This window comes from Girardinichthys multiradiatus, chromosome 1 (assembly GCF_021462225.1).
Source record: "Girardinichthys multiradiatus isolate DD_20200921_A chromosome 1, DD_fGirMul_XY1, whole genome shotgun sequence".
In the NCBI taxonomy this organism is placed as follows: Eukaryota; Metazoa; Chordata; class Actinopteri; order Cyprinodontiformes; family Goodeidae; genus Girardinichthys; species Girardinichthys multiradiatus.
The window spans coordinates 4,305,731-4,324,374 of NC_061794.1; the positions used below are offsets into that span (position 1 = coordinate 4,305,731).

Here is an 18,644-nt window from a genome sequence, read left to right on the forward strand (position 1 = left end):
GATTATGGCCTTTTTCTCTGACCATTGAAATGTAATTTCAGCCTAAAGTGCTCTGCTTCAGGTTGAGAAATTATATTTTACTGATCTTACTAAAAACTGCCCATTACACACTAAATAAAATGCATAACTTGAAAAATATTGGACTGTTTTGTTTGCCAAATAGTGATCAAGGCTTGTTTTCTGACCCATGAAATGTTATTTCTGCCTAAAATAACTTTATTTCATACAACGGGATTATATTTTACTGATCTCACTGAACACAGCACCTCCCACACTAATTAAAATGCACAAAATAGCACTATTTCCCTTGCCAAAAATTTATCATGGCATATTTTCTTACCCATTAAACACAATTTCTGTCTAAAATTACTTTATTTCATTCAGAGGGATTATAAATTACTGATCTTGCTAAAAACAATCAATCACACACTGAAAAAGATCCCCAAATGGACAATATGGGGGTATTTCCCTTGCCAAAAATTTATCTTGGCTTATTCTATGACCCATGAAATGCAATTTCTGCATAAAAATGCTTTATTTCATTGAGACGGATCATACTTCATAGATCTTGCTAAGCACAGACCCTCCCACACTGAAAAAGATTCCCAAAAGTACAATTTGTGGGTATTTCACCTGCCAAAAATTTATCATGGCTTAATCCATGACCCATGGAATAGGATTTCTGGATAAAAATGCTTTATTTCATTCAGGGGGATCCTATTTAATAGATCTTGGTGACATTTCCAACACTGCTCCAGATTAAGAGTTGGAAAGTGAGGTGAGATGTCAAAACTGAAACTTTACTGTGCAACAGCTGTATATGAACTGATTTTGATTAGGGAAAAAGTCTATGCATTTTTTGTGCAGTTATGATATTTTAAAAACAGTTTCACATGTTTGTTTATGACAGGTTATTAATGCATACCATACACTCCTGGTCAGAAAATATAATCAAGACAATACTGACAAGGCCTTTGTCATTGACACATTTGAAATGACAAGCATATGGCAGCAGAACAAACCAAAAATTAGGGTAAGAAATGTCCTTCCTAACCATAATTTGCAGGTCCTTCACAAGAATGTATTAAGACTTTGATTTCTCACAAATAACTTATGTTACATTGTCTTACAGATTGACCCACAATCATATAAATATATCCTGGGAATAGTAAATGAAAGCAACCACTGGATGCTTGTGGTACTGTTCTTCAAAATTAGATTTCTCTTTAATGCCTCTTAAAAGTACTAAACTATTTGTTATCCACGTTTCTTTTTTTAATTCATATTGTGTCTTCAAATATGAACGTTCTGATACCAGGAGAAAGGAGAAGTATTTTCTTTAACTCATTAGGTGAGAGTAAAATGAAGACCAAGCATTGCCAAGACATTTCCAGGTGAACATTCTTGTACAGGTCCTTCTCAAAATATTAGCATATTGTGATAAAGTTAATTATTTTCCATAATGTCATGATGAAAATTTAACATTCATATATTTTAGATTCATTGCACACTAACTGAAATATTTCAGGTCTTTTATTGTCTTAATACGGATTATTTTGGCATACAGCTCATGAAAACCCAAAATTCCTATCTCACAACATTAGCATATTTCATCCGACCAATAAAAGAAAAGTGTTTTTAATACAAAAAACGTCAAACTTCAAATAATCATGTACAGTTATGCACTCAATACTTGGTCGGGAATCCTTTTGCAGAAATGACTGCTTCAATGCGGCGTGGCATGGAGGCAATCAGCCTGTGGCACTGCTGAGGTCTTATGGAGGCCCAGGATGCTTCGATAGCAGCCTTTAGCTCATCCAGAGTGTTGGGTCTTGAGTCTCTCAACGTTCTCTTCACAATATCCCACAGATTCTCTATGGGGTTCAGGTCAGGAGAGTTGGCAGGCCAATTGAGCACAGTGAAACCATGGTCAGTAAACCATTTACCAGTGGATTAGACACTGTGAGCAGGTGCCAGGTCGTGCTGAAAAATGAAATCTTCATCTCCATAAAGCTTTTCAGCAGATGGAAGCATGAAGTGCTCCAAAATCTCCTGATAGCTAGCTGCATTGACCCTGCCCTTGATAAAACACAGTGGACCAACACCAGCAGCTGACACGGCACCCCAGACCATCACTGACTGTGGGTACTTGACACTGGAGTTCTGGCATTTTGGCATTTCCTTCTCCCCAGTCTTCCTCCAGACTCTGGCACCTTGATTTCCGAATGACATGCAGAATTTGCTTTCATCCGAAAAAGTACTTTGGACCACTGAGCAACAGTCCAGTGCTGCTTCTCTGTAGCCCAGGTCTTGCGCTTCTGCTGCTGTTTCTGGTTCAAAAGTAGCTTGACCTGGGGAATGCGGCACCTGTAACCCATTTCCTGCACACGCCTGTGCACGGTGGCTCTGGATGTTTCTACTCCAGACTCAGTCCACTGCTTCCGCAGGTCCCCCAAGGTCTGGAATCGGCCCTTCTCCACAATCTTCCTCAGGGTCCGGTCACTTCTTCTCGTTGTGCAGCGTTTTCTGCCACACTTTTTCCTTCCCACAGTCTTCCCACTGAGGTGCCTTGATACAGCACTCTGGGAACAGCCTATTCGTTCAGAAATTTCTTTCTGTGTCTTACCCTCTTGCTTGAGGGTGTCAATAGTGGCCTTCTGGACAGCAGTCAGGTCGGCAGTCTTACCCATGATTGGGCTTTTGAGTGATGAACCAGGCTTGGAGTTTTAAAGGCCTCAGGAATCTTTTGCAGGTGTTTAGAGTTAACTCGTTGATTCAGATGATTAGGTTCATAGCTCGTTTAGAGACCCTTTTAATTATATGCTAATTTTGTGAAATAGGAATTTTGGGTTTTCATGAGCTGTATGCCAAAATCATCCGTATTAAGACAATAAAAGACCTGAAATATTTCAGTTAGTGTGCAATGAATCTAAAATATATGAATGTTAAATTTTCATCATGACATTATGGAAAATAATGAACTTTATCACAATATGCTAATATTTTGAGAAGGACCTGTATTACTGTTTACAATCGTCCAAAAAGTGCAGTGGAAGATACTAGGTTTGCATCATGGATAATTGTGAACTTATTGATCTACCTAATTCATTTCATTTGTCTAACTATACATGTCTTTTAGATCATTCATGAGACTCAGTGGGGTAAATGTATCTCAATCTCAACAAGACCCCACCTCTGTTATGATTCTGGCACGTCTGCTCTACCCTGTCTCCCTGGCTGCAATCAGCAGCTTAGATGCACCTGGTGGCTGCTGCTGTGCAGTGCAATCAGTGGCATGCCAAGCACCTGTGTCTTCCCTGATATATACTGACTCTGACAAGCAGACGGTGCCAAATGTTTGAAAGCCATCGTGCGAGTAGATATCCAGCATTCCTTCCTGTCTGATCATTGTTTCTTGACCTTGCCTTGCCACTTGGATTTTTGCCTCTCTGCCTGTTTGGATTTTGGTTGTCGACCCTGTTTCTTGCATCTGGTTTATGCCTCTGCCTGCCCCTTGCCTGACGTCTCTTGTTCCGATCATTGACCCTGTTTCTGTCCTTGGATTATTGAGCCAGCCTTGCTTATTCAGCCTGAAGTCACATCTTACCTGTGCTGTGGAGATCACTGCCTGCCACCCACTTAGGTTTCCCCTCTGGGTTTCAAGTTCTACTCAAGACAAAAGCAGGTCAGTGACTTTTCTGATCCCTGCAATATCTGGAGAAACTACAAGTCACTAATCCCTCTTTCTGCCCCAGTGATTCCCAGAAGCTGTGTGGAGTTTTACCAGAATGATATTTTCCTGTGGCTGAATAAATCTTTTAAATTTTCAGTACTGTCTGGCTGAATCTTGGGTCTGCCTGTTTCTGATTCGTAATAACCTCATGTGATGTATACGCACATATGGTATGTAACTATTTGATTTTAAAGAATTTTATTGAAAGGCTTTTCAAATTTCTTCAAGTAAATGTTTTTTTTTTCTTAAAACATACGCAAAGACTTAGATTGTTCAAACCTTAAAAAATGTATCAAGTGTAAGGAATTGAGGTAAAGGTTACAGCAGGTAAAGGGAGAGGTCTAGGAAACACTATAAGTAGTGGCAAGGATGGGGTATAATGAGAGGGGATGAATGGTAAAAAAAGGCCTGTGTTGCATGACAATGTGTCAATAGATGCCATTATGCTGTATTAAAAGTTTTGTTATAAATGGCTAGAGGAGAAAATCATAAAAAGACTGGCTGGCAATTTTGACGAGTGCTGAACTTGGGGTACATTAAAAAACTATGACCGGTCTGGGTACCACTCTGACTCAAGCCCACAGAGCTTTGAAGAAATTCCCACCTGAAAATGAATCCACCTTGGTGTAAAAGGAAACTTTGTTACTTCTGTAAATGCATTGCATAAAATGAGCATGTGAGCATGTTTCACAATGTGAGCAATATTTTCCACTGATAAATCTCTACACTCGACTGTAGCTCAAGATGTAGGAACTTGTCCTTTAACCGGCGGTTCGAAACCCGCTCTGTCACAGTCGTTGTGTCCTTGTGTCCGTGACACTTCACCTGGCTTGTCTGATGGAGGAGTGGTGGCTTAGTGGTTGGAGAGCAGGGCATTTGCATCCCAAAGAGGCCACAAGTTCCCTGGTTCGTCTCCCACAGACTGCCACTCTGGGTCCCTGAGCAAGACCCTTAGCCCCAGAATGCTCCTAGGATGCTGCACAATGGCAGCTCACTGCTCCCTAAGGGATGGGTTAGATGCAGAGGACAATTTCATTGAAATGTTTAATTGCAATGACAAAAGTTATTCTATTCTATATGCTCACAAATTTATATATTTTTTTTATTAAAGTAAATATTCAAATTTTGTATCCTGGCCTGATCCCGTTGCTGGGATCATATAGAAACAGGATTTTCTGAAGACTGGATTAATAACAACGGACAAATTAATGGGCTTTTAATGCAGTTATTGAAAAGATTCAAATACAGCACATAATTTAAATCTCATATTATTTCACTTTTGTTTTAGTTTGCTGAGGGCAGTCTAAGTGGCTCTCCAGTGGCTGTTGACAACTCTGGCCCGAGTGTATATGCAATCAAAGACCAGTTTTATTTGTTTCTTTTGTTGACTTGAAGAACTAAACCACCGAGAAAGAATTCTCCTCCTCTCGCTGCTCGCTCCTTCGCGGAGACGCGCCCGGTACCCGACAGTTTTTGACAGACCATCACTTTATGGCACAACACTTGTTTTCTGGTCCATTTCTCTCGTCCACATCACACTTTTGGATGAGCTCAAAGTCAGTATGGATCCCATCCTACAGCTGGGGACAAATAGCACATCTGTCTGCACCTGACCTGCACGACACGCAACTGTGGTCAAGTGAGCCGACTGTCAGAAATACTTTTTTTTACCACAGCAAAGGCAAATGGAAGCATGCACATATTACAAAGGTAAATTAAAAAATAGGAATAAGTTACTGTACAGTTAGCGAAACGTTTACAAAAAATATGATATTTTACTGAAAGAGAAGATCTGACGAACAACCTGTTTTATAATTGTCAGACGTCTTTATAATATTATTTTATTGTATCTTGTAACACATTAATTTTTTTAATTTTATCTTGTAACATTCGGTCCTGCCCACTCAGTCGGTCTTGCGCGTACTTCCTTTCGTTTCCGCGTTCAACTCAGTTTAGCAGTCTGTTCCCTCTGATCTGTCTGGTATTTTCGCCCAGCTTTTTGCTGCTTTGGCGCTTCATGTCTGTGGAGAAGTAAAAGGACAAAATTGGAAGAAAAAACTATTGTCGATGAAGATGTGTGTGAAGGTAAGTTTGCTGAATTTCTGTATAAATAAACTTCAGTTTATGTTGGCAGCTAAGGCACTTTCAGGACGTTTCAATCTAGTTGTATATTTATGTAACAGACAGGATGGTAGAGCACAAAGACTGAAAATATGAACTTTGATTTGGAGCGTGGTTCGGTTCCATAATTTATGGTTTAGATTTGACAAATATCATGAAAATAATTTTGGTTTCTTTTTTGTGTGGGTTGAGCTAAGCTGTCGAAATAGAACAACTAGAAGGAAATCTGTCAACCACCTCCTTAATAAAACAGGATTGGGCCTGAAACTTCTCATACTTTGCTTCCTTAAATGAACGAAGTACCTTTGCTGTTTGTTCCTGAGAGATGGACCCAAGTTTCTGCCTGAATCTGCCGCCTTAACAAGTTATTTTGCTTGTTTTAAATGTCTATATTTGTTAAGAAATTTTACACAAATGTGCTATAATTGACCTTTTGTTTTAGATAGTTTGGAGTGTTTGACTTTTTAAATGTCAATTTATTATCGTTTTTATATTTTTGAGCCTCATTAATTTCCCTTTCATTTATGTTTGTATGAATGTGATCAAACCCTCACTGTGTGATAAAGCTTGGCAGGTATGATTCACGTTGCTCGTCAGCAGATACCAGGAACAAAGGTTAAAGTTCTAAACGTCATATAAACATGCTTCTAAGTTAAAGTGAAACAGGACAGTTTCTTTATAAAACAGATACAGTACAGCTGAGACTTACTCTCCACACACTAGTTCCTTTGTTTTACTTTACCATTAAAATCTTTATGTGAGACCATGAAGGAACATCTGATGTCCTGCTGAAGGCCTCACTTGCTCCAAAGCATCATGGGTTTCCATCATCAGTTGCCATGGTGCTGAATACAGGTAGAGAAGAAAGTCAGCACTGGGGTTCTGAAAACCCCAAACAGAACCGAGCCTTACCTTTACAAAGATGGTAATTCTGTTTCATACTAGGACTGCACAATATATCCCACATTTGTAGTTAAGCAATATCTCTCTACACAATATTGATTTAGCAAGGACTGCAATAAATATGCAATAAATTAAATTAGAGGATTTAAATAAGTCTCCCAGGCTCTTTATGCCACTAATTGGTAATATGTTCTTCAATGCAGCAGAAAATATTTTCTAGAAGGACGTTAAGATGATCTGATAAAGTCATTAAGATCCTACAACTAAATAGTTTCACTGCTAAAACAGCAGATGTAGGCAGATGCAACGTTTCTTTCTTTTCCAGGAGCTGAGTAGACTGATCACTGTCTTGGTTCTATGTTGCAAAGAACTGAAGAAGAAACACTTTAATAATGTTTAGTTATTTATTAATCATCATTTCAACATTTGATAACAATATCCCATATTGCATGTTTTCCTAATATTCTGCAGCCCTGACCTCCTACAGGTTAATACAGAGTGTGTGTTTCCTCTTTTACAGATGTTGACTTCCAGCTTTCAGTGTCACAACTCTGACCATCCTACATGTCTATAAGATGATGTGTTCAGCTCCAGAGAAATTTACTCCTGCCTTTGAGAATGATTTTAAGAAGAAAATCTTGGACAGTAGCATCTGTACTACTGGTAATTGTTTTTACTGCATAATGTAGAATATGCTGATAGAACAATGCTTCTTATGAAATGGTTAATTTCTAAATAATTAAATCTAACTCTGGGTGTCCTCAGATGCAGATTTTAGGTTTGTTATTTAAAGTTAAGTCCAACGTGTCCTGCTCTAGAATTAGGAAAGACTTCTTTAGAAAAGACGTCTTTAGGGGGATAAGATGTTTGTTTCTGGCAAGACTTTCTTTTCACCTTAATCAGTGAAAGATGCTTTAAAATTAAACTTTAATTGTTTCCCATATACTGCATGTAATACACTGATGAGGCATCTCATGTAAATCTATATCAAACCACCTGAGCTGTAACAGAAATATGATGAAAACAGCGGCCCTGATTATTAGTGTGATTGTAATTGGGTTTTAGTTGTTTATTAATTTCAGGAGAGTTCAATGATATTTCTTCATGTCCTATTTCAGTAACTGAGTAAAATTTTCTCAGGGTGTATTTTACTGTAGCTACTTTTGAGTTTAACCTGAGTCTATTTTCTACACAGTTACTTTTACCTGAGTTAAACTTGACAATAGAAATTGTAGTTTTATTTGCCAACAGTATTTTCCACCTCTTGCAGAAAACTGTTGTCTCAAGACTTGCAGAATGAAGTCCGAACCTGTTTCATTTTGCTCTTAGTTTCATTTTAAACTGAGGTTTTTATGATGTGAAAGCTGCAAGCCAATGAATTTAGAACAGTGAGCTCTGTGAACCTGAATGCTGAGCTTTTATATTATTATAGAACTGATCCAAAGAAAGCTAAAGCTGGTTGCTTTAATGCCCCCCAACACACACACACACACACACACACACACACACACACACACACACACACACACACACACACACACACACTCTTGTTTTGCTATATGTAGTGAGGACCATGTGTTGACTCCCATTGACTTCCATTGATTTTCAGTCATTTTCAACCCTTTCTATGCCCTAAGCCTGACAATAACCCTAAACCTAACCATTACCAGTGCATGCCTAACCTTAACCTTAACCTAAAGTCAATTCACACCTTAGTCCTAAACCTAACTTGTTAGGTATTATTTAGTCAACTCAGAGGTAAGAACGATACAGTCAGAGTTACTTGTGACAAGGGTAGCCCACTTTGCAGTGAAACTACAAAGTTTTTGACACCCTATCTCTTTATTTATATGCACAGTTCAACAGACAGTTCAGACAGGGTGTGTGTGTGTGAGACGGAAAGGAGGCTGGTTCACACAGAGATAACAATGATCTCACACACAAAGGGAGGAAGGCATAGTGCAGGTGCCTTGCAACACAAGGTTTTTACATGAGTGATAACAAGTTTTTGCACCCATCCAACAGTCCCTCCTTTTATCACAAGTAAAAACATTTAATATAAAAACGAGTAAGAAAAATACTTTGTATGAGCGAAAACCCACGGACGGTAAACAGATTATATTTTGTGGGAAATACTCATACGGCCCCGCCGCCCTCGGCGACCATTAAAAGTTAAATGTTGATTAATACTTGAAATCATAAAAATAAAAGAATGATACTTGAAATCATAAAAATAAAAGAATAATACTTGAAATCATAAAAATAAAAGAATAATACTTGAAATCATAAAAATAAAAGAATAATACTTGAAATCATAAAAATAAAAGAATGATACTTGAAATCATAAAAATAAAAGAATAATACTTGAAATCATAAAAATAGAAGAATAATACTTGAAATCATAAAAATAAAATAATTAAAAAATCTGCCCTGTTTATGTCATCATTGTACTTTTTCTCATTTCACTTAAGCAACAACTTCTTCCGATTTTCTGCTGTAAGGTTATTTTATGAAATACAATGTATGAGTACACTCAGGCTTTTGATGTGATTTATTTACAACATGTCATCATAATCGTCCCCTTCATTTTCGTGCATTTCTACCTAGTTCAGTGTTGCATATGCCACCATGAACAATACCAGATATTCTGTAGGAATGGATGTGCGTCATGTTCTTCCGTCAGTGTTCTGAGATGGGTCCCGTCTGATGTCCATCTCTTCTGGTTCGGTATCACCTCCTGTGGATCCTGCTTTAGATAGAGAAAGAGTCCTGCTACCAGAATTAAGCTCAGGCTTATCAGTCCTGTCCACATGTTACAGAGAGCCATTTTATAATTGGGCGCAGATCAGCTGTTTTCTTCACCGGTTTGAGACGCTGGGCCATCTTTGAACCCGGACTTCCTTCTGCTACCCCGTCGGTTGATCTGGCTCCTGTAACGGCAAAACTGGCTTACAGTGGCTTTTATGGATCCAGGAAGGCCTCTCTGCTATTTTCAGAGCTGTGGGCGTTGTTAGGAGTATTTGAAACGGCCCTTTCCACCAAGGAGTGCTCCAATCCTTCCGGTGGAGTGTCTTAATCAGGACCAGGTCTCCAGGCCTCATTCTGTGGGATAGGAGCAGAGATTATCGGCAGACCACTGGACATTTGTTCTTCTTTTGTCTGCAACATTTTATTCATCCACTCAGCTAATGAAGGTTCCTGTTGTGCTTTCTCTATTTCATTCATGTCAGAGGGCAGAGAAAACGGTCTGCCATGTACTATTTCTTTGAGAATACAAATTCACATCAGCAACTTGGTGTCACGTGATCTCAGGCTCAGAACACAGTGGGTGGAGTTATACAATGATGTACAGTAGGTGGCAAATGGAGTAAGACCAGTTTGATTTGGAGTTATTCTCATCCATAATTTAACCAGGGATAGGCATTCGGGCCATGGCCTCCCTGTTTCTTCCATTGTTTTCCTTAATCTTTAACTGAAACCCTAATGCTTTAGAACTTAGTTCTATTAATTTATTTACAAAATGAGTTCCATTATCTGACCTTATAATCTGTGGGATACCATATGTGGGGAAGAAATGTGTCACTAGGTTCATCTATTACAACTAGGCAATATTTCTTCCCCCGTGTTTGCAACAAATTATGCATGATCTGCAAAAATTATTTGCATAGTCAGAAATATTTATAGTGTAGCATTAATGCTTTACCAGATGTGACATATTCCCCCCTTGACACGTGGGTCTTGCCAATGTGTCACTGTAGCCGCTGTGTTGTATAACTGTTTTTGGGAGGATTGGTTTATCTTCTATCTGATAGATGTCATCTTTTTTCTGTGCTCCTCTCTTTAGCCAGGCCTTTATTTCTGACTTGGGTGCTGACTGTTGGGCGTCTTTCAGCACGTCTGTGTCTATAAATAGCAGATCTGACATTTTTTCTTTAATAGGTTGAAATGAGTTAGTTCTGTCCCTGATGATGTTTTAAAACCTCTATTTTGCCAAATCTTAGCATGGTGATGTACTGATCTGAAAACGTATTGGCTGTCTGTGTATATAGTAAGTATTTGTCCCTCATGTAATTCACATGCTCTTACTACAGCATATAATTCTGCTGTTTGGGCTGAGCATGTATTGGGTAGAGATTTAGCTTCTATTATCCTATCGATGGTTGTTATTGCATAACCAACTCTATTCTTTCCATATTCATCTTTAGATGCTGAGCCATCTACAAACACAACACATGAATCTGGTATAAGGGTTTGAGAAATGTCTTGTCTGGGTTTGGTGTCTTCTTCAACTTTTGCTTTATAAGAATGTGGTTTTCCATCTTCTGCAGTAGGTATTAGAGTACTTGGATTTAAAGGGCACATCTTTTTAGAGTTATGTTTGGCTGTGATAATAATAGTGATGTCAGTGTGATATGCCTTGCATGTAGCGTCAGGTGCTTCTCTTAATATTTCTGACTTCAACATATCTTGTATTACTGGCTTAGTACCTTCTTCAGCTTCTGGCTTTAAGGGGTATTGGCGGACTAATGGCCTTTTTTCAGATATTAGTTTAACCTTGTATGGTGGGAACCCCTTTATAAGCCCTACATCAGTTGATGATTGGGACCACAGTTCAGGTGGGACAGCAGCTAGGGCAGGATGCATGTTGCTCTCTTTGCTCTCAGCTAAGCCCTGTATTTGTCCCTCTGCCTCATCTAAATGTGTCCTTGGATGGACTTTGACTGTCCATGCCAGAATGAGCTTCCAGATTCCTGTATTAGGATCTACCTTTGAAAGTGTCAGTGCTGTTCCTGCAGAGGTTTAAAGCCTCTGTTTTTCCAAATTCTTATTATTCTTTTTTATCATATTTTATAAAGTAAGTCCTTATTACATTTAAAAATGAGATCACTATTTTTGGTAGTTGCTATTATTATAAATAATGCTTGGTTTAGTTCTTATTAAAAAATAAAAAATAAAAACTCACTCACTGATGAACACAAAAAATGAAGGGCATATTATATCTTATAATCTTAGTTTGTTTTACCCAGTTTTATAGATACAACATACAGTTTCAGTCAGCTTTGTATTTAGTTCAAGTAACTAAAGTTTGTTTCAATTAACTAAAGTTTTATCTATTTCAGTCCAGTTCAGTAATTCTGTTAAGGTTCATTTCATCTTATGTTAAGTTTGAGTCTAATTCAATCATTTTGAACCTGACTGGAAAAAGTCTAAACATCTGTTAAAATCTTTTTGTTTTACCATAGAGAACTGACCTAATATTATTATGGTAATGTTGAGGACTCTAATTTTTACATAACATGAAACAGACATTTATTTCACAAAAACAGAAAGTCAAATACAGACATTTGGCCACATGAAAGTTTAAATAACCTGTTTGTAAAAGAATTAGGAAAAATTGAAGACGGGTCTATGAACTTTCTTATGGTTATCAGTATTTTCAATACAGGTAGAACCTTTGCCATCTTTAAATGATTTTTCAAAAAAGATTCTGGAAACCTTATTAAGATATAAATTTGGCAAAGATCATCAGAACATCAGACCTTTATTAGCGCTTTTAAGGTCCCTCAAAGATGTCATTCCCATTCACACACATTCACACACTACTTACTTATTTCTCTGTCAGAGTAATTTTATTTGCAAAAATTTGAACCTAATTTGACTTCTATTATTCTTAAAATGCACATTGTTTCCTCATAACCCCTTTTGTTTCCACAAGGTCTGTTTTGAACGCTTCAATTCTTTTTTTTTATTCACCAAGAATCAATAAGGTGGTCTTAGTGGGTCCACCTTAAAGGTGTTATCTGTTGGGTGTCATGTTATCATTGTCAGGTCAGTGAGGTTCATAAGTCAGTCAGAACCTTGGTCATTTGTTCTGTGCTCATAATGTTTCATAGATTCAGCCTATGATTAGTCAGCCAAAACTTCCACCTATAGGAGAAAAATTTATTGTTAATAAATGAGCTGCATTTCCTAGGAACACTGTCTTCCTTCTGGATGAGCATCACCTGTTGAAAAACTTTCATCATTGTTTGTTTCACATATTCAATCAGATCTTTATATTATACCAGTAGGTGAAGTTGTTAGTATCTCATGTAGACTGACATATACTGTTGCATTTGGAGAAGATCTCAGATTAAATAAACATAGTTAGAGCTTCAATCCAGGTTCATTTTGTGTCTGCAGACTTTAGCCAATTTTTCTTTTCTTTCTTTTTTTTTTTTATACATAAAGAGCAAGATTCAAAACATTTTCAAAAGGCAGATTGTGGCAGAATGTAGACAAAACTGCTTATTGATTGACAAAATAACATTCAAGCACACAATCACCATATTAAAAGGCTCTACTTCTAGAGAATCACTAAACGTCTGGGGTCCGGTTTTGGCCCGCGGACCTTGAGTTTGACACATGCAGGGTAGAGTTACAATTGTTTTTTTTGTTTTTTTTTTCAGACCTTTCAGCAGAGACAGGCTTCTGCTGTTTGCAGAAGTTTTATCTTTGTTTTCAGGCAGCTGCATCTCTTTGTCAAGGTCGTTTCACAGAGCTGAAATTTAACTTCTCTCAAAGAGGAAAAATCAAGAATGCACACAATCTGAGCCAAATATGGAATTATTTCCCTGTAAAATGAATCTTTTGCATTTTATCATGATATTGTTAGTAGTATAACACCATAGAATGATTTTTAAAGCACCTGTTTCTCACTAATGCTTGCCTACAAAATCTTTTACTCTCAGATTACTTCTTTAACAACATTCTGTTCTCTCTTCTCTAGTCATTGTTCACTGGGTTGTCCAGTTGGACAGTTTCCATGTTGTCCACATTGTCACCTCCTCTTTTAACTTCTTTTACCACGTCCTCTAAAACCACCTCTTAGTCTTTATAATTTGGGGCTACCTTGGTATTCTAAACTGGGATGGGTGGCAGTCCGCCCCCCTTTTATTTGTTTTCAGTTAAGCTGAAAGTTTTTTCCTGTGCTTTTCTTAAGGCCTCAGTATTATGGCTATGTCAGTTAAAAGCTGCTCTTATTGTTGTTTTTTTTTATTCATCTTTTTGTTTTAATCTGTTTATCAACTGTGTGCACTCAGGGACTGAAAAGTCCCCTTTGAAATTATAATCTGGCAAGGTTTTTTATTGTCTCTTGAATCTTTTGAATGCATAATCTCCAGTTTAAGATCCCCGTGTAGTTTTAGGATTTCAGTGATAATTAAGTTACCTGAAAATCCGTATTTTTATGCCATCGTGTACATATTTCTGTTAAATCAGAGCTTTTTCTCTGTTCTTCCCCCATTGTTCTTTGTTATTTTTCTCTTTTTAGTTTTCATTATTGCTAATTTTAGATCCCCTTGTAATTTTAAGACATCCTTTGTATCTAATTTGCCCAAAAACCCATGTTTTTTATTTTTTATTCCATCTATGACAGATCATACCTGCTCCTTTTACATAGTTCTCCATAAACTTTACCTCCCCTTCTAAGTCAATTAGTTTACTTTGTTTTTTCCCCATTATGTTTTATGTTAGTTTAATTGTAGTATAAATGTCCCAGATAAAAGGTCACTGGCATGAGACTTATGGAGAGGACATTAACACGCCCTTCTACTGCGACTAATTCACAGCGGTGTTAATTTTCTGGAATGAAATCCGACCTGAATCTCCAAAGTCACCAGTACGTAGTTTTAATCTGGGCAAAAGAAAACACAGGACTAGCAGAATCCTGCTATGATTCTATTAAAAATGCTTAGTCCTCCATACACACACAACACAGTCACACAGTTAGTTTCAGGTACCTTGTAATTTTTCTAAGTTAACTTGGTGTTATTTTATGAGCTCAATTTACTCCGTTCTTTTTACTTTTATAGCGCTTATTCTATTCCCTCGCAGGGGAATAACCCTTAGTCGTTTTATTTGGCCCCCTTCTTGGCGGGGCCCTACCTTAATTTGTGACTATTCCTTTCACGGTGGAATAAAACCATCCCAATGCAGCGTCCTTACCGGCGACGCACTACCAACGACTTTTAAGTACTTTTCTTCTTTTATTTATATAGCGCTTACTCTATTCCCTCTCAGGGGAATAATCCTCAGTCGTTTTCTTTAATCCCCTTCATGGCGGGATTGTACCAAATTTGTCACTATTCCTTTCACGGTGGAATAAAACCATCCTAATGCAGCGTCCTTACCGGCGACGCACTACCAACGACTGTTAAGTACTTTTCCTATGAACTGTATTTTAAAACTGTCTCACCTCGGAGTTGACTTCTTGGTGACTCTCTGGACCCTGTGAGAGTCACCCCGCGCCGAGGAAGGCGATAACCCACTGGCCAGGTGTGAATTCACACACACCGGGACTTTCAGCCACTCCGGCTAGTGGAGGCTGTGCAGCGGTGCTTCGCTCGACGTCAGGCTTCCCCCACGGATCCCAGAGTCACTGTTAAAGCAAAGAGAAATAAGGTTATTGAATTAATCCGGCTTCGAAGGACCAATAAATGTTAGGTATTATTTAGTCAACTCAGAGGTAAGAACGATACAGTCAGAGTTACTTGTGACAAGGGTAGCCCACTTTGCAGTGAAACTACAAAGTTTTTGACACCCTATCTCTTTATTTATATGCACAGTTCAACAGACAGTTCAGACAGGGTGTGTGTGTGTGAGACGGAAAGGAGGCTGGTTCACACAGAGATAGCAATGATCTCACACACACAGGGAGGAAGGCATAGTGCAGGTGCCTTGCAACACAAGGTTTTTACATGAGTGATAACAAGTTTTTGCACCCATCCAACATAACTGTTAGTGAAATAGGTCATGAGGACCAGCAAAATGTCCTCACTTTGGTACAAACGGTCCTCAATTCGATGGTGAAATCGGGAAAATGGTTCTCACTGTGATGCCAAGACAGGAAAACACACACACACACACACATCCATGTTTTACTATCTTTATGAGCACTTTTGGGTTACTTCCATTGACTTCCATTCATTTTCCTTGATTTTTAGTGCCTAACCCTGACCCTAACACTAACTCAATTCATACCCTAGTCCTAAACCTAACCCCTGTCCCAAGAACAGAATTTGAAAAATTGAGGACCAGGAAAATGTCCTCACTTTGTTAAAATGTCCTCACTTTGCGATAAAAATACGAAAAATAATTCTCACTCAGCAACAAGTACAAGAACACACACACACACAACTCACCTGGAGGATTTTAAAGGATTGAAATGCAGATTAAACATGTAAACAGGGATCTTAATAACTTCTGTGATGTGAAAATATTCTGCGTATTCTGGTCTGTATTCCATTGCTGGTATTTTTATCTTAGTCACATTTAAACACAATCAGATTTATTAATCCAAATGTGAGTTATTTGTGGTCTGTATAGTAGAGGTAAATGTTTCTGACCACATTTTAGATTTAATATGATTTATTTCCTTTGAGTCTGTCTCTGTGACCCTGATAATCCTCTGAAAGATAGTTGTGTGAAGCAGAGGACCCAAATATAGATAGTATCTATGAGAAAACAGCAGAACAAAAAACATATTAAATGTATTGGCAAGTCAAACCAAAAGTGCTGCAATGAAATGTAGCTTGTTCACATTGCTCGTTGTTCCTGTGTTTAAAAGAAAGAGATCAATGAGTTGTGCATTGGGTATTCTTTCTCATTGAAAGTAGTTTTCAGTGACCCCAAAACATACTTCTGGTGTTCTCACCACATGTTGTTGGGTTCTCCTTTCATAAAAGAGAATTTAATCATAAAAGATATGAACAAACACATCAAAGTCAGTAGAGGGGATGTTGACATGCAGGAGTGTCTATCTCCAGTCCTCAAGAGCTTGCGTCCTGCAGGTTTTGATGTGTCCCTGCTCCAACACAGCTGATTAAAATAGCTGAATGTCACTCAGCTCTGCAGCATCCTGCTACTGAACCATTTATATGAGACATGTATGTTGAATCAGGACAACATAGAAATAAAGCAGGTTGTTGGACCGCTTTTGAGGACTAACTTTGGGTAACACTGATGAAGAGTTGAATGAATGAAAGCATGAATAACCTTCTTGAGATCCTTAAAAAAGAGAGTAAACATTGCTTTAGCAATAAGTCATAATTGGAAAAAAAGCTGCTAGACTTAATAACAGCACTTATCTGTTTGTCCGACTTAGGAGAACTATCCAGAACATCATCTGTTACTGCAGAGTGACTTTCAGTAACTAATGAATTGAGAACATCATCTACAGTGGGGGGGATTAAATTTTCTAAACCAGATGACCTCAGTCTTCTTTTCATTTAGCTTTAGGAAATGTAGCCTCCTCCAGGCTTTAATATCAGTTAGACCTTTGTTCCACGCGGTGTCGTTATGTCTCTTTGGATTTCGTTTGTCCTCTGGATCCTGTTAAGTTCTAGTTTGAAATTGCCTTGTAATCAGGATTATCCTGTCATCCAGCACCTCGCCTGTATGTAAGTGGACTCTCTTTAAATTAAAGAAGGAGTTTCAAACCCACTCTGCTTTTCTCCGTGCTTGTCTGCCTTTTGGTCCATCACACAAAAATACAACATTATGACAATAGTATCAATGGCTGCTGATAAGTCCGAAAGCATTAAACAAACAGAACACCCTGAGTCTTCAGTTAAAATAATGTTGTTAAAAACTCTTAAACAGACAGTCTCTGTGCTGTGGTGTGATCTGAAACCTGACTAATACTCCTCATAAATTCTTAGTTTCTAAAAACCTAAGAGAAAATCGATAGTTCAGTTGTGTTGTGTTGGACAGAAAAGAAGTGTTTAAAGCCCTTTGGTCCTTTAACAGTTACCTAGTACTTCTAAAGAGACCTGACGTTTGTCCTGTTTCCGCCTTCTGGGTAGGTGGGCACTGATGTCTGAGCGAGCGAGAAGTTTCATCCAACCAGGGTTGAGATGATGGTTTGGTTTGTAGTGGAGCAACAAAGTCTGAAATATCAGAGCAGAAGGAGTTAGAAGCTCCTCAGCATTCATTTCAGAGCACAGCTGTAGGTTACAAAGAACCGAGTCTTGTGTAAAACGCTCTGAGGGTGAAGGATTAATAACATGAACACTGTGCTAAGAGTACCTGCTGTTTTCTGTGATGCCTGGTATGGAAGTAGAAAGTATCTCAAACAGGTGATCTGAGGAACGACTATCACAGATTTCTGAAACATGAACTTCCATCCCATAAGACAACACCAAATCATGCATGTGGCCTTTTTCATGAGTGGCTCCAGACACAGACTACGCTAATGCAATGGCACATTGGCCTCCTCAACTCATGATTCCTTTGTACTATAATAATAATTACAATTATTCCAATTCTAATAGTTGTTTTAGGAAAAATCCTCAATCAGGTTCTGTGTGCGATGGCTGGGTTCTATGCCGTTATTAATATGATGTCCTGAATAGTTTTAAAGATTTAAAGTTCTTCACATATTGTGTGCGTTGACAGTGTCCCTAACAGAAATATGGGAGGCATATTTACATCATTATAATGATCAGGTTTGAGCTTTGATTAAGTTCCATGCAGCAGCTAGACGGCACCATTTGGTTTTGATGCAGACACAGTAGAACTAAACGGGTTTGAACTGATGAACGTTTTATTTTCAGTTAGGTTTGAATCACTGATGTCATTCAAGAAGCTTTTGGTTTGTTTTAATTCACTAAAGAAATATTTCCTGCTCTTCACAGATGATTCTAATGAGAGCCTTCAGGGTCCATACCATCACATGTCATCTAACAGAGTACAAGAGAGGAAATAAATGCTGTCTACTGTGTCCTCCTGGTATGTTCTAATTAACGATTATTCACTGTTCATTCTGATGTAGGCTCTGTTACTTTGCCTAGTAACAAAGTATCCATCCTGTTCAAGACTTTTCCTCTAAAGAATAAATGTGGTGTTT

At 38.1% G+C, this 18,644-nt stretch overlaps 1 long non-coding RNA gene across 4 annotated transcripts; it reads left to right on the plus strand.

The window, feature by feature from the left end:
- Nucleotides 1-5,194: 5,194 nt before the first annotated feature.
- LOC124875229 lies at nt 5,195-18,527 on the plus strand. 4 transcript variants are annotated; one of them, XR_007040006.1, is made up of 3 exons: nt 5,195-5,443; nt 7,278-7,420; nt 18,433-18,527. It is a non-coding gene; the product is annotated as an uncharacterized LOC124875229 (long non-coding RNA). The 4 variants fall into 4 exon arrangements; XR_007040001.1 differs by lacking the exon at nt 5,195-5,443 and adding an exon at nt 5,804-5,818; XR_007040011.1 differs by lacking the exon at nt 5,195-5,443 and adding an exon at nt 6,689-6,709.
- The last annotated feature ends 117 nt before the right edge of the window (nt 18,528-18,644 follow it).